This window comes from Hippocampus guttulatus, chromosome 7 (genome assembly GCF_054856545.1).
Source record: "Hippocampus guttulatus isolate MCC_2025c chromosome 7, RoL_Hgut_1.0, whole genome shotgun sequence".
NCBI lineage: Eukaryota > Metazoa > Chordata > Actinopteri > Syngnathiformes > Syngnathidae > Hippocampus > Hippocampus guttulatus.
Window position 1 is genome coordinate 23335402 of NC_141267.1, and position 14768 is coordinate 23350169.

At 50.6% G+C, this 14768-nt stretch overlaps 1 protein-coding gene across 1 annotated transcript in view; it reads left to right on the forward strand.

The window, feature by feature from the left end:
- The window catches only part of LOC147203177 (regulator of G protein signaling 21-like), a 42988-nt gene that overhangs the window by 558 nt on the left and 27662 nt on the right, over positions 1 to 14768 (forward strand). The gene's annotated exons all lie outside the window — the stretch shown is intronic.

Below are 14768 nucleotides of genomic sequence, written 5' to 3' on the forward strand. Positions count from 1 at the left end.
AATACAAACCAACGTGAAATTGATAATGAGGACGGTAGAAAGCACAAAAACAGTCCAGTTCAAGTCTCAAGTCTCTTGCTGGCTCAAAAAGCCAAAGCATAAAAATGCTGCTCCGGAATGTGGAACAACTTTCCCGACACACAACCACCAGTAGATGGCAGCGATGCTCCGTTTTAGATACGAGATCGGCGCAACTTGTCAGTCTCGAGCTGTCCGCGAAGGCTGCAATTTTAGAGACCGAGCTCAGACGAATATGCCACGTCAACCGTTTTGACCGTCATCCGTAATGGCGACAAAAACATGGCAGAGTTTGAGGCCGACCGATGGAAAGATAATTGTGTAAACTGCTTCGGCGCGCAGCACAACCTGAACTGGAAAAGAGGCCCTTTTCAGTCGCTGACTGAAGGTTTTCAGAGATGAAGTAGGAACGCTCCACTTGCTTGTTTCATGTCTTGTAAAATCTTTTTTTTCCCCTCATATCGACGTATTTGGAATTGACGTGTTCACGCTGTATTACTGGATTACAAATGGGAGTCGGTGGCCATTTGATTGGAAACGGTTCCAACGAGCGACCTTTTATAACGGACAGATTGGTTCTATCTGTAATGCGGTTGGACTGGAGTGAATGGAAATCAGATCAATCTGACCTCGACCCGGCACAAAGATACTTTCTGGGGATTCAAGTCCAAGTGGAAATCTTCATAAAAATGTGTTCAATGCACCGCTCGGTTATTAAAACAGCGACAGAAGATCACTTAAAAGCAAGGAATTTTCCCGTCCCCTTTTGTTTAGCATAATTAGCTTTTGGTAGCCCATTAAGGAATATGCGATGTAGTCACCTCTGATCAGGAGTAGCTCAGAAATGTCTTTAGTCTGTTAGCGCCTGGAGCATTAAACATACAAGACACCCAGTAATTGCAGACGTCGGTCGGGGGAGGTGGGGCGGGGGGGGGACTTCTATGAATGTGGTTATCTGCAAAAAATAAACGTTACGAATTGCATTTATGACCGCATTAACATTTTATTTCCATGAAATGATGCTTTGGTCGGCATGATGAATGGAGCGTTGGTTAACTTTGGTGTTTGCGTTCAAAGCAGCCAACGCAAAAGCTATCGTGCACGCTACGATGGCGAGAATACGATTTCAGCATCCTGGCGCCCTCGTCGTTGCTCCGTGGAGATGTGCGACCCGGTGGTTGACTGGTTAGCGTGTCCGCCTCACAGGGCGCAGCTCATTCTGGGCTCTGTCCTTCCTGTGTGGAGTTTGCATGTTCTCCCCCGTGCCCGCGTGGCTTTTCTCCGGGTACTCCGATTTCCTCCCACATTCCAAAAACATGCACTCGAAATTGTCCCGAGGTGTTATTGTGAGCGGCAATGGTTTTTCCTCGATGTGTTCCCGGCGATGGGCTGGCCACCGGTTCGGGGTGTTCCCCCGCCTCCTACCCGCAGACGGCCGGGAGAGGCCCCGGCATGCCCGCGAACCTCCTGAGGAAAAGCCGGTCAGAAAATGCACGGATGGACGGACCGTAGCGCAGAAGCCGTCTCCCTTCCTTCCCGAGCGGTCGGACGGCTGGACGTTGCCGTGGTGTTGACGCTTAATTGCATATCATTGTTTTCACCGATGAACGCGGCACCCGAGGATTAACCCGACTCGTGCAAGTGCACAATCCTCTTAATCTGTTGAGGTTTGAGAAAAGAAGACTATTCACAACAGACTGAGACGTATAAAAAAATGGAGGAATGCCCGAAAGCAGATGGGAACTTTCATGACTATTGTCCAGAAAAAGCTGGTTGAACCCCTTTTGAGGCCAGAGAGGTTCAACGGAGGAATCTGCAAATGGTTCATGGCATTTTTCATTTGAGAACGTTTGGTCAATTCAAAGCATCATTAAAAAAAAGCAGACCTGACAAGCCTTCCATTACCTGTGTGATTAAATGAACGCTGATTAATTGGTCTCTCTGATGTTCCTTTTAACGAACAGAGAGGTCATTCCTTTGGGGGCAAATTAAGTTGATCTTCCTTTTCAAAAACAGAATTAATGAAACCTCAATGGGTGAAGCTGAAGCGTTGCACCGCATCAGATTCAGATGCACCCTCGGCGACGATTCCGACAGTCGGATTGAAAGGCGGGCGGCACGGCGGTGGACCGGTTAGCACGTGGACCCCACAGCGCAGAGGCGCGCGGGGTTCGGTTCCGACTCCGGTCTTCCCGTGCGTAGTTTGCATGTTGTCCCTGTGCCTGGGTGGCTTTTCTCCGGGTACTCTGCTTTCCTCCCACGTTCCAAAACGATGCGAGGCGGGGCCGGGCCATTTCAAGATTTGAAAACAAAGAATTGGGTCTTCAAAAGAACTCCGGAGCAACCGGAGACGCTTGATGGAGGATTGGCTGCCTCCAAAGTCAAGTACGGCGATCCAGCCCAGACTTGACGAAGGCTTGAAGGACTCCTTCAATTTTGTACTGGAAATGGTACGTTGCGATACACGTCCCATTGTGGAGTGCCGTTTGTTTTATTAGCATATTAATGCCCGGGGCGCAAGTGAAACGTGCTGAGACGCTTTTGTTTTATTTTGCTTCGTTTGATCTGTGCGGGCGGAAGTGCAGAGGATCAAATATTCTGCACTCGTGGGTAGTTTCTGATCCGGAACATAACGAACCTCGTCTGGTTTGATAAGAACGTTATGCGCAGCGGCGTTTGGTGTTCCTCTGAATAATGTACAGGTACGGGCTGGCGTGACAATGCGCTTTTGTTTTGGCCCAGGAAAAGGCCGCGCGCTTTTATGGACTCGCTGCGCACGTCGGCACAATAAAGTACCTTTCAGAGAACACATTATGATCACCGCCGACCCAAGCGGGTGAGAATTTGGAGTGTCAGCAAAATAGGCCGATTTTCATCTAGCGCGCGCACTAAGCACGGCAGCGCAAAAGGTCGCGGCAACCGCCGTTCTCGGTACTTTGAGCAAATATGTGAATAATCTTCAGCGTTTCCTGTACTTTGGGCGATGAGAACGCAGTGCGGTGCAGTACATCAACAATTTGAATCCGCGTTGAGTATTTGACCTTCTCCTCCATGAACTTTGGAGTCAAAGGGGAGATTCTAGATTCCTTTCCGGCAAGACCGGGGAGTTCTTTAGTTCTTAGAATTATGACGAGGCCCATATCGACCACGATGGCGTGTCGTTAGTTACACATGGTAGCTCGCTATGCCGACACCACCAAAGTAGATCTTCTCCGGATGCCATAATTGACAGAGCAGTTATTATTATTATCCCCCCGCCACCCCCAATTCCCAAGCAAGGAGGCGATGCCGCGCACGAGCCGGCTCCCCACCCGCCCGCCAAGAGGAGCCCCGCAAGCACTTGAGCTGGCCGGCTAGCCGGTGACTAGCGGCAGGGCAGGCCCTGGGATTTCGGTGGCCTTCAACGAGACTCGTTGTCGGGCTCCAAAACACGAAGGGCCGTGCGCTCCCGGACGCTTGCGTCACAAGAGGCGCACTTTGATTTCCCCCACCGGCTTAAGTGTGCCAATTAAGCGCCTTCGTTTCATTCGGCGCACTTTTTTTCTTTACATGCGTTCAAATTTGGCGCGGTTGCTGAACGGCGCTCCTCTTTGATGTGCCAAATTTGGAGGCGGTTTTATTTTCACTTTATCGGAACTGAAATGGTCGAGCGTCATCGCGACGTAACTATTTGCATCGATGTGCTATCCTAAAAAATATTTGTTGGTTTGGCGTTAGGAGCCCGCGGAAATGGCACCGCGATGACTATCCGGGCACGCCGTGTCACGCAAGCGATGGCTGCGACCGCGTGACAAGGCTGGAGCTTATTTCTCTTCTTCCTCTCAAGTAGACTGTGATGAAAACGTGACCGAATGGAACTCTTTTCCAACTCCGTTCGCACATCATCCGGTTGTGATGACGTCACGACGACGGCGATTGACTCGTTGACCGCAAGAAAGCTCGTGACGAGCGCAAAGCTCCCGCGCACGCTTTGCACACCGTCCCTGTTTGACATGCGGCGCGATCGCAACTCAAAGTGCAAACGCAGTTTTGAAGCTATTGATTTTGCAATAACATAGGATGCTTGAGGCCCAAACTCCGACCGTCATAAAAACCTTTGACGCCGGAGAGACAGAAAACGGAGAAGGCTTCCGGAGCAACACTCGCGTCGTTTATTGTCGCAATCAATAAGCCTCGTTGCCGTCTGTTGTCGGGCGACGTTCGCGCAGATCTCGCGCTTTGCCTTTTCCTTTTGGCGACACGTTCCGCTTAACAAACAGGATACTTCCAGAGAGCCGCTGAAGATCTGAACAAACGGATACTTGCGGCGATCCGGGCCGAAAGCTGCTCGGTGCAGACTTATCGGCCTCGTCCTCTTTGGGTGTTACTGGCGGTTGCGAGCGCGCAAAACACGTTGTTCGTGTCATCTGGCTCACGGGACTCAGCCCTTTCCGAACCACCACTGACAAAGTTCTTTCACGGGAAGAAAATCTAAGCGGTGGTGGAAAACAGCGCGATTCCCAGGCTCCGCCCCCCCCCCCCCCCCCCCCACGCTGTCGACATAAATCACCAGTTGAAGCCCGAGGCCCGCCGCCATATGCTCGGCCCTTTCCCGCCGTTCCAAGAGTGAAGAACACAAGGGGCGCATCGGCACCCCGCCTCGCCGTGCAACTCTCCGCGAGCTGAGAGTTTTCCATTCGTTGCCAAGGTTAGACTCAGATATGTCTTTTGGTCCTTAGAAGCACAGTCATGCCTTGTTTTTTGCAGTTACTGGGGACCAGAAACCCCCGCAAAAGGTGAAAACCGCGAGGTAGGATTTGCCGCCCCCCCCCCCCCCCAGGGAATTTTTGTGCATGTGTACGTGAGGACCAGCATGGTGAAAATATGCAAAGAGGATTTATACCTTACATATATGAGACAAAGATGACAACAGCACGTGTCTTTCAATCTTTAACATTCCTCAAGATTGGAGGAGGAGAGGCTCGCGTTGGGGGGGGGGGGGGGGCATGGAAGGCGGCTCTCACTTGAATCGTCGGCTTTCGGTTCACTCGAGACTCTTCCGCCGCAGGTGCTGACGGCGTAGCGCTGTGACGCTCGCCTTGTCTTCTTCAAAGTTGAAATAGGTTGACGGTTTCTTTGTCGTGGCGGTGGTCATCTTGCGAGCTCACATCTTCGCAGCTAAATGAAGTGATTAGCGCTTTCGCATAAATTCACTCGATTTGATGAGCGCCGAAAATTCCGTTTCGCAAATGTTACTGATATTTAAGAAGAATTTGTGTGAAGTAACCAAAAAAGACAGAGAAAAAAATGGAGCTTCGGTGAAATAACATGTTTGACCAGAGTGGACTGCGCATTCCCCCCCTCCCCCCCCCCCAAATATGAAAGGAATGCCGGATGGAGGCCCTCCTGCCTCTTCAGGTGACATTTGGTTCCACCTAACTAGACCTATGGGTCCACTTGGCTCTGACTCGAGTTCGCTGTGCTGTGAAATTAGGCACACAACCTTGAAATGATTCCCACAATTGCAGGTGGTCTCGGCAATGGAGAAAGATTTCACGTGTCCGTCGGATAAATTGAGGCCTCGTCTCAAGAAAGTCAAGACAAAGCAAGGTGATCTCGCTGAGGAAAGAATCAGAGACGCCTCGGCTTAAAAAAATCAAAAATAAAGAATGGTGCGACACAAATAGATCCAGATTGCCTGAAAGCAATTTTCACAACGTTGCATCGGAACGGAATGTGACGCACTTGTTCGGAAAATGCAAATGCGATCATCCCCCAAATATGGCCGAAGCACATTTCTGGCGATTCCTGGCAAAAAAGACTGCACCTCCTTCATCAGCGATAAGCAGAGCGAAAACATGCCGATTCACTTGAAAGAGGCAGAGGGGACTCCTTCTCGCGGAGAGCCGCGCGATTAGTGGCCGTAGGATGATTTATCAGCCAAATTCAAAGGGAAGCATTTTGCCATTAAAGAGGACCATATCGCGCCGGCCTCGGCTTTGGCTTCCAAGTCTCGGGTGGCGAGTGATGGATGCGGACGCCGATGCGCTTGCTGGGCATCGCCGTTCCCATTCCGACTTGCGGATCATGCGGCAACCGCTGCCGCATTCAATGCGAAACCCAAACGGAATTTCGCATCCGTTCCACTCGATTGACGCTCCTCAATAGAATCATCAGCTGGAATTGAGTCGCTGTGTATGTTTGTTTATATTGGGGTGCGCATCTCTCGGCACAAGAAGGTTCGATACGGTTTTTCGGACGTACGATGCGAAACGATTCATTCTGTTTGAATCGAAGGATTGGAAAATGATTCGGTTCGACTAAGAAGGATTACGATTCGATTCGATGCTGCACGACTCCATTCGACAGAGTATACAAATGCGGGGGGGGGGGGTTTGTTGTCATTTTAAACAAATCGGAACTAAGTAACTACGTACCATGAGATGCCCGTTTCCTTCTAGCATAATAAAAGACGATTTGATGCGTATCTCGATATATTTCAAAGTGGTCCGGTTCCGTTTCACGCCCGTGCATCTTTGAAATCAATGTTTCTCTTCAAAACATATTCCGATTGATCTTGCTCGCTCGAGTGAAACAAAACATGGTTTGAAGAGGAAAATCGTTTTTTGCTAGCTATCTAGCTTGCTGGCTAGCTCCATATGGTGTTGTATTTAGCTCGCTAACAAGATCGATAGCTATCGATTGTGTAACTAACTCTGTGTCGAGTTAGTTCCGTGACACATCGATAGATTGTGTGTGTATCTAATTGTCTATCTGGATAGCTCGATAGAAAACATGACATTTTACGTGGAAACGGACCACATCGTCAGTCATTTTACAGGTGCAGTACTGCCAGTCTAGACACCCCACTCATAAAAATAGGCTCTACCAAATCATTTCTTGAGCTAATCAGCTTCGTCTTCTCACTGAGATGTAGTTGTCAATACTGTAATGACTTCAAATCTAAATTTCGTTCAACCAATGCAGACAGGAGACACTTCTTCCCATGACCTGAATTGTGTGTTTTCATCGTTCTTTCTTTTTTTTTTTTTTTTGACGGGTTGCAGCGAAAGAAAGATAATAATGTGGTTGGCAAAGAGCTCTCACAAAGCTCTCTTTATATTAGACCTGGTGCAGAGGCATGTAGCCCAAAGGTACAATCAAGGAAGTTATAGATCGCCCGGAGGGGGGCATAATTAGGACAGATATTTCAAGTAAATAATACAGGCACGGTTAATTATTCAAACCCCCTTTATTTGGTTGAGGTGCCGTTGCGCTCGTCTGGTACGTTTCCGTGTATTTCCCCCTGCGGTCTGCCATAGCGGCCTTCCCCCCCCCCCCCCCCCCCCCCCCCGTGCGTGCCAGGCAACGATCCCCGCCGCACATCGTCCGCACTCTCATTAAAAGATGATTAAAGGCGCGAACCGCCATCAGCGGTGCTGCCCCCGACGCCGCCGGAGCATTGACAGTCGTGAGGCATCACAGGAATGGAACGAGGTCACTCTCAACTTTCAGCAGTGCACTGTCAGTGACGATTTGTTGGCAGAGATTTCAAGGCGAATTCAATTACATGTGACCAGCCAGGCGTGCGCGCGCTCTGACACACTCCCGGTTACGTACAACAGCCAGCCCAGTTAACGCGGCGGGCCAAAAACGCAGTTCCGCTCGAGTGCTCTTTTGTAAACAAATAGCGGCGCTAAATGATTGCGTTTGAGTCCAAGGTTATCGTGCTGAAATGCGCCCTTTGCCTTCATTCCCCCCCGCCCCCCATCGCTCTTCTCTATTTTTTTTTTGTCGCTCGCCGTCCTCTCTTCCAGTTGATTTCAAATCGCTTTCTCTTCTCCCTACCCGACGCCCTTTGCTTCTTTTGTTCTGCGCAAGTTTCACAGATGGAGTGACTGGAGGCTGTGGCAGTTATGCAAAATGGAGCTCTAATGAATTCAGGGCTCCCGCGATGAATGTCATAAAAGGAACTCCAAAAAAATTTATAAATAAATGTGACCGTTGTGGAAGTACAGAAGAACATTTTGCATTTCATTATATTGAAAGCGCGGAGGTCATGTTCCCCCCCCCCCCCCCACCTGTGATTGTCTGGAATGGAAATAAAACAGGAGCCAAACGTGTTTGTTGCTCAACATCATATTTACTGCACTTTCTAAGAATCCAAATTCAAATTTCCTTCGCCCAACGCGTCTTTTCAAATATTTCGCGTTCAAAGTGATTAGCGGAGACGGGCGAGCGGGCGGGCACTTTAGTGAGGCGGCAGTGTTGCTATAAAAATGCTGTTGAGATGAAAAGACCGTTTGTGGCTACATTCTGGCCTTATTATTTTGCCTCTCTCGACACCTGAGAGGGGAATAAAGGGACAGGCGAAAACCCACTTCCGGCCGTGCTTAATACGTCCTTCAAAAAAAAAAAAAAAAAAGGTTGTCCTCCGTTCCAAAAATGGGCGTCCGTCCCATCCCATCTCTGGTAGTTGGTGGTGTTTTTTCTTCTAAAGCAACACTGCTGCTGATTGCTTCGACCAGAGAAGGGTCTCGGCGCAGAGTATCGGTGCAGCGTGACCGCTCACCCTCTTCACTGCTTATTCTCACCCCCACGTTCTGAGGCCGGATTTTATCGGGTCTCGTTTGACTCTGAACGATGTCTTGAGGGACCTGACTTGAAGAGGGATGCCGTTTACGTTGTCCAAAACACTGTGCAAGTGTACCTGTGGTGGTCAGAGGGAAAGATCGAGAGAGAGAGAGAGAGAGAGAGAGAGAGGCATGGTTGGTTCTCCAAGTTGGATTCAAGCAAGCTTATAATAGCCGACGGGACCCGTTTGTGGAAACGGCAGCCATACTCGCCGGCAAGACGCCGATCCATAACGGAGCGACTTTGAAAGCCATTTCGGGCGGGCCGTCTCCCCAAATCGATGCGGCATTTTTCTTGGTCATATCCTGATGACTCTCACAAACGCCGCAGTCCATACTGGCAGAGGGTCCGTCAACCGGACGACGACGTCTGTTTTGCTGACTCTGTGTACGAACAGGCTTGGTGTGGCAGCGCATCATAAATATTCAGCCGCCGCGTGCGAGGGCGGGAGCTTATCTCTGACGCTGATCGCGTTTCATCCGTTATTTTGTTATTTTGACTTCAAAATGGCCTCCGATGGCTTATTGGGTCACCCAGCGAGGAAAAAGAATATCAAAGACCGATTGACATCGACAAGGGGGCAATCACTGAGTAGCGACTGGTGGGTCCAAGGAACGGCCCAGTCGACAACCTGACGTCACGTACCGTTTCCAACGTGGCGTTGAGAATGGAAAATACAGAAATAAGGAAGAACTAAGAGGAGAGCGCAATCTTTGGTTCGCTTGCTTTCATATGTCGATGACAGCGAGCAAGTGTGCGTTCCAGTTACAAGACGAAGATCTGGATGGAATTATTGATGAACGACCACTTGCAGTCCCAACCCCAGCGCTTCATGTTCACATTTTGCTCGATGTAACATTTCGCCTCTACTCGTAAATTCACAGAGCTGCGGCGGAGAAGACCCCGGACAGTTGGATTGCGGGCACCGCTCGGTTTGACCTCGCCTGGACAATCCCAACCAGCCACAGAAATGGACACCAGCCAAAGTCCACACCCACAGATTCAAACTCTCTTGCCGTACATAGCCCCCGATTCTGTCTGGAACTCAAGCAAGGTCGTCTCCCGGTGAGCATCCTCAACCCTTTCCTGCATCAGATTGCGTTGAGATCCGCAATTACATCATTATTCATGAACTGCACCAAACCGCGGGTCAACCATTGGCACTTTTCCCGAGACGGGGATGCTAATAGCATTCTCCCTTTCCTCCTTGAAACCTTTGAAAGCGGACATGAGAGTGAATTTGCACATTTCAAGATGATACTTGACAATTTGAGGGGCCACCACTGACACTTAAGTGCAAAGTAGCGGATACTCCTGGGTCAGCTCAAACAGACGAATACGCTCCACCTTGCGAGAGCCCGGATGTCTAATCGGCATCCATACATCGTTATGTGGCAAAAAAAAATAAAATCTTTTTGGAACGCAGGAGGAAGCCAGCCATTCCGCAAGAAAATTCGCTTGTTTTAACCTGAGGATCTGCCCTGCTTGCACGCAGCTTGCCGCCCCTCGTCTGTCATGATCCCGTCTTGTTTGTTTTGTTCAGTGTCTGGTGGGAGTGGAGGGCGTTCCCGCCCGAGCCGCACCCGTCGCTAATCGGCCTCGTCGTCGGCGCTGTCGGATTATTCGCCTTGCTCACGACTCTCGTCTCAAGTGCCAATTCTTGAGACGCTCACATTTTGTCCATTCGATTTCTCGCCGTAGTTTGCCTCGGTGTGTAAGTTGTGTTTTTTGGGACTCGACTCATCGTGCTCTTTCGCATCCTCCCCGCAATTGGATTCCCTCGTCTTTTTATGACAATCGAATTTGGATTCGGTGACGTGATTTTCTAGACCAACCCATCTTGGGAGAAGGTCGGGAGTCTTGACAACAGTCTGTCTTCTTTCCCGCAGTCCACCTTACATCAAACAGATGTTGCGGCTATAATCGATGCGGGTTGTTCGCGGACCGTGATCTGGCGCGTGCGGGTGATCCGTCCTCTCAGTTTGCCTGCCTCATTTGTGCTCGGCGGAGAGCGTGTGGCGCTCGAGTTGAAGCCAAACACCCTGGAGTCCCGCCAGATGTACATAACATTTGCTTCATGCATTTCATGCAGCGGGCAGAGAGAGAAATGGACATTTTTTTTTCCAAGAACGGGCAACTCGGATCAGGCACAGAAGTGGCGAGAGTACAACCGGAGCGCAACTCTTTTTAAAGTGACGCACCGAAAGATCCAACTCAGTCCGATTTCGCCGGACAAACGGCACTTTGCATTCGCACGCTGCGGCTCAGCGGCTGGTTTTATTCGACGGCCTCTTGTAAGATATTCAAGTGCGGGTCCTTTGGGCTGAGATGTCAACATTTTTAGAGGGACGCAAAACGCCGCTGTTCTGTTTTTCAACTGAAAAATCAACTCCCGTTGATTTCTAAAGCACTTTGAAAACAACCGCGGCTGCACACAAAGTGCCGGACAGTCCCGCTCCAGCAGAACATTGAATTCCAATGAAAAGAAGACAGAAGTGCCAGTGTTTGGTGCCAGTGGCCCTTGTGCATCCCATCCTGTAGACTTGGGGCCCCCTGGCTCCTTATCTTAAGTCAACAGTGTCGAACTTGGGTCTTAAAGTGGACAGTGATTTTAAACTGGACCGGCAAATTGGTGCCATTGTTAAATCCGGCTTCTTTCATCTTAGGCAGCTGGCGAAAGTCGAGCCTCTCCCGGAGATACAGTTCTTCACGCCTTCGTCACATCCCGGCTGGATTGCTGTAATGCACTTGACTTTGGAGTCAGCCGATCCTCCATGAAGCGTCTCCAGTTGGTCCAGAATGCTGCTGCTCGCCTCTTGACAGGTACACTCGTAAAGAGGGAGTACGTCACTCCTATTCTGGCATCCCTTTACACTTTAGAGTTCTTTGGAGGATCCTGTGATTTGTTTTCAAATCTTGAAATGGCCTCGCGCCACCTTACCTCTCTGAGCTTCTCCGCTCGGAGACACACCTGGCCGGCGCCTCAGGTCTGCGCAGCAGACACCGCTATTGAATTCAGAAAAACGTTGGTCAGCATTGTCGACAAATGGGGGTGAAGCCACCTGTCAAAGTTCACCGTAATCATCCAGCCATCCATTTTCTAATCCGCTTTATCGCCAGGAGGGTCGCGGGCGTGCCCGAGCCTCTCCCAGTCGCCCTCGGGCAGTAGGCGGGGGACACCCCGGACCCGTTGCCAGCCAATCGCAGGGCGACCATCCGCGCTCACACTCGCACCTCGGGACAATTTGGGGTGTTCAGTCAGCCTGCCGCGCATGTTTTTGGAACGTGGGAGGAAAGCGGAGTGCCCGGCGAAAAGCCACGCAGGCACGGGGGAGGACATGCAAACTCCACACGGGAAGGCCAGGGAGCCAGAACCGAAAGCCGCACCTCTTCGCTGCCCGGTCGCCCACCTGCTAACCAGTCGACCGCCGTACCGCCCTTCTTAAAAATCATCATTATTAACTCATTCAGTACCAGCCAATTCTAGACCAAGTCTGAAAAGACGTTTAAAAACGTCTTTGGGAGTGAATGAGTTAAGTCGAGTCACCGTCGTGTCATTTGAAGAATCGTTCGTTTGTTTATTCTGCTTCGACAAATCGTCATTGGGACAAGTTGGAAGCAACTGTCAGGGAGTGATTTTTGTCCGGCTTTTTGTGAGGTTGCTCTTCATCAATATATCCGCACCGGCGCCTTCATACGTAAAGCTGACTCCGTGCAAAATAACACCGGCCCTGTTCTGTCAAGAGCCCGAATGAATACAAACGCTCATTCCCGAGCCTGCCTGCTAACATTGCGCTGATTCCGGGGGAAGGCCTCTCGCGCTTACTTGGTCTCAAAGCCAAAGTGTTTCGCTGTCGACGTCGCGTAGACCTTGCGTTTGCCTTCGTCGGCAAAGACGGGCCAATCTACGGAGAAGACGTGGCTCGCCGTTCCCGTTTGTAGTCAAATTAGTATTCGACAGAGAACGCAATTTGTGTCGATTTACGTCCGACGGTTGTTTTGAACCCATTGATGGGCGCGAAATCCAAAACTTGACCTCGCTTCGTCTCTGCCGCGTCCAAGTTTTTGCTCTCTTAAAAAATCAAAAGTCTGAAATAAATACGATCGTATGTCAACAAAAGACAAAGATGAATTTATGATAAGCCGGCATGTCTGGTCTCCCTTCCTACTCCGCTCGCTTTCTGTTCGCAGCTGTCGATCGCGGCGAGCGATCGGGAGCCGCCCTCGCCCCTCAGTAGCGACGGCACAGGCACGTCGCCGCGTAGCTGTAGGAGAGTGCGGTCCTAATCAGCTCTTCTCGCGACCGCCAATCGGTGGATTTAGCTTAACCGGAGCGTTGATGTGCTCGGGGGAAAAAGGAAAAAGAATCGACTGCAATTTTGGACTGATCGTGTCGTTATTGAAACGTCCGTCACCGGCTCGGCAGTCACGCGCGTTGCCGATTTAGTGGCACGCGGCGAGCATATTTGAACCTCAACGTGAGGGTGTGCGTGCCGGGCCATCGATTGTGTTGTTTTGGGAGCTATTAGGCCCGTTTACATGGAGACAGGATGTTGATTGCGGGACTGCAGAGTGAGCGAATGTCGCAACGGGCGCATTCTGAGCGAGACGGCGCACTAAAAGCTTCACAGCCACATCTGCATCAGCCCATCAATCTTTCTCAAATGAATAAGCACACTTTTTATTCCTCTTCCAAATCCACAACGCCCCCCCGCCCCCGCCCCCCTTCCCTCTGTGTTATGTTTCCCCGCTCGTCGTGCGCGCCTCTCTCCTTCCTCTCCGATTCACTCTCTTCACTTGCGCTCGCTCATATTTTTTAGGGCCTGATAATTACAACGAGGACAGTCCAAGTTTCGTCGTCCCCGCTCTCCGTCCGTTTCGAATATTATGGAATCGCGTTTCTTTTTTTTTCCGCTCAGCCCGAAGGGAGAGGAAGGCATTGAAACATTGTCATAACAACGCCCGAGCGGGAAGAGACGCTCGGCTTCTACAGTACCTTATTGACATTTGACGACAGAGCCGAATCGATGAAGCGCTGCGCTTGATGTGCTCCGACTGTTTCGGTGACTTTGGGTCGGTGGAATTTGATGTTTTGCTTTTCCAATGTCGATATCCATCAGAGGTTGAAGCCTAATTAGTCAACTAAATGTCGCCTCCCCAAAATGGCATGCAAATGATCCTCGGACAAATATTTATCCACCCCCGCCCCCTCCACTCTAATTCAATTCTCAAGCACCCTCAGGATGAATGATTTCCCCATTCAATAGAACACTCAGTGACCAAATGAAATTACTTTTATACACACCCAACACAAACGTGAAATATGGGCAGCGCCGCAATTATATTTAGTCCCAGAAATGTGAATGAATCCATTTCAAAGGGGAATAAATCATGTCCCGCGCAAGAGCAAAGCCCATCGCGCCGAGTGCAAATTGGCCGCTTCGTTCCGTCGGCCCGGTGCCGCGTCCGCGTGCGCCCCCCCTGCTGACGCGCGCGTTGTCCACGTGGCCCGAAGCAGGGAGACGGTTTCGACAAAATCGAAGCGAGGAAAGCAACCTCACAAACGCGGGCACACCTGATGTGAACCGAAAACGTAATCGCTCAATCAATACTGTCGTGTACGTTGGAGATCAAATCGCAATCTCTTTTCCGAGTCTCCTGAATGTTGCTTCCCCCCCCCCCCCCCTTATGACATTGGCTATCAGCGAGCCAAGCGGGCCGCCCCCCCCCCCCCCGAAGAGAGACTCGCTCTTCCTAAAATGTATCCTTGCGACAAGCTGTCACGTCGGCCCGCTTCGCTTTTTACGTCAGAGAACTTATCGCACGCGCTCGACAAGCTGTCACGCGCCGGATATGAATGAGGACAGCATACGCGCCAAACAAATAAGATGAAGAGGAAGAAAAGCCGTCACGTCCGTCAGCGCTTGCGGGAGCCCCGACTCGTGAATTTGCACGCTTTGCTAACGGGGCTTTCGGTTCTGTCGGCCTCCGGCTTACTGCGTCGCAAGAAGAAGAACGGGGGGGGGGGGGGGGGAATCGGCCGCAAAACAAGCAATCGGTCACTTTAGGTCGTTAGAGCGGAATGTGTTTTTAATTGACGGATTGCGGCGGAAGCGGCAATTCGCCTTTGTAGGGAC